The 2,051-nt window shown below is 44.4% G+C and overlaps 1 non-coding gene across 1 annotated transcript; it reads right to left on the bottom strand.

Moving 5' to 3' along the window:
* Nucleotides 1–468: 468 nt before the first annotated feature.
* Nucleotides 469–658, bottom strand: LOC111762795 (U2 spliceosomal RNA). The gene has a single exon (XR_002795819.1). It is a non-coding gene; the product is annotated as a U2 spliceosomal RNA (small nuclear RNA).
* Nucleotides 659–2,051: the final 1,393 nt, after the last annotated feature.

The following is a 2,051-nucleotide window of genomic DNA, read 5'->3' as shown; positions in this document are numbered from 1 at the left end:
GCCGTGTTTAATGCTTGCTGTAGCTGTAGGTGTCAGAGGTTTCAAATCCCTCCAATGTTCTTGTGTTTGTCTTGTTGACTTTGGACTTCCCTAAGTACTCCTCCTCAGAGAGAATCCACATTTGCCATCTTGTTGAGGGGAAGAAGAGGCATTTTATAATCTTATGATTAAATCTCAATCTTCTCATGAAGCTGTTCCCCTGGGCCGTGACTTTCACAAGCGTTTTTGAGCTCCCCTTTCCTCCTTAGCTTAGATGGAAAAGCTAGAGGGAGTTGAGGTAGGAGAAGTGCCCCTCAGCCTCTGATAGGCTTTCCCCCAGACAGTAGGTTTTTGTTATGGAGAATGCTCTGAGCACATTTCACAATTGTTACTCTTCTCTGTCCCTCTCCAAAGCCAGGAGGGGATCTGTTTTGTCTCTTCTCCATGAGAACGTGGGGGAGATTTTCTTTTCCTTTTTTTTCTCCCCTGAAGGGGTATACCATTCCCCGAGCCACTACTGTATCAGATGGATTGCAGAGTGGATGGAACGAGCTCCTATTTCATCTCCCTGCTATAAAAATCTATTTCATATATTGTCCTCAGAGAAGGGATATATCAGATATTAAACTATAAGAGGAGATAATGCACTTCATCTTAGCTAAAAGGCTGAGAGAGACAATTCCTGGTGGAGTTGTTTGGAGGTAAAACTGAAGCAGGCTAGTAAGACAGGGAAACAATAGATGGATCTGGAACCTGGCAGAGAGCCCACGTGGACATCAGTAACCCCCAGGATGGCTGCTGAAAGACCCCCACCCCCAAGATTCTGCTATCCAGAACAAAGACTTCTGGAAGCAAGGAGAAGACCTGGATGTTCCCTAAGGACTTTATCATTGGGCCCTCATGGGGGATTGATGGGTGGGGTGATCAATCAAAACAGCAAACAGCTGGAACCCCTCCCCTGCCATTGGCAAAGGGGTGGAATAATTAATAGTTCATAAAGCAGACTGCGATCTCTCGCTCACCCTTGCTCTGCACTCTTGCCTCTGGACCCATTCCTGCCGTCTGTGTGCCGCTGTTGCCATTTTTCCTCTGCCATATGGCCATGCAAATAAACCTGGGCATTTATAATCTATAATGGGAAATGGTAGCCTGTAAATCATCCCACTTTATCACTTCTCAACCCCTTCCTCTCTACCTGGGACCCCTGATCTCCCATTTCTCTTCCCTCCCTACCTGAATAAATTACTGGCCTAACTCACCTGGGGTGCTCTTGAAATTCATTTCTGCAGCATAGCCAAGAACCTAAAAAAAATGTGTAGCATCCCTAAAACTATAGCCCCTAGGAGTTTCTCACTGTCATGCTAGTACACTCTCAGTCTCCAGCAATTTGTCAAAATTGCCATTTAAATGTTCCTGCCAGTTTATGGATTCAGCAGCTTCTGGTCAATGTAGGCTGACCTCAGCTGCAACTCTCTAGATGTGCCCATCTCTCCAAATTTCAGGGCGACTCTTTGTCTTACAAACTCAGTTCTCGATTGGTCAAGAAAAGTCACTGGTTTTCAGTTTGTGCAGCTTTTTTTTTTGTTTCAAATTGTGACTTACAGTTTTCTTACCTGTTAGAGCTGAAACCAAAAGTCCACATCAGTCATTTTTAAAAGCTCTCCCGGCTGCATCCAACTTTTAAAAGCGTGGAACGCTGAATGCAACCTTAAGAGTATATATTACTTAATCTTTCATCTCAGTTTCCCCATCTGCAAAATGAGACAATTCCTGCTTTAGGGGTTCTTGAGACAATTAGAAATAACGTAATAGCTTCTCATTCCTTTGGTTATAAATAACCTTTAAGGAATGCTTACTAAATGTTGGGCATGTTCAAGCAGTACGTGTCTATCATCTCATTTTATCTACACAAAGTGAATTGAGGTACATGCTAGTCCGTTACAGGTGAAAACCCTGAGGCATAGGGAATTGAAATAACTTGCCAAGGCCATAGAGCTGGTAAGTAGTGGAGCTGGCATTTGAACCAGGTGCAGTACCCGAAGGCGCCACCCTTCACCTCTGCAGCCTGCTTC

This window comes from Dasypus novemcinctus, chromosome 28 (assembly GCF_030445035.2).
Source record: "Dasypus novemcinctus isolate mDasNov1 chromosome 28, mDasNov1.1.hap2, whole genome shotgun sequence".
Classification (NCBI taxonomy): Eukaryota; Metazoa; Chordata; class Mammalia; order Cingulata; family Dasypodidae; genus Dasypus; species Dasypus novemcinctus.
This window is presented reverse-complemented; position numbering and strand designations above follow the sequence as displayed.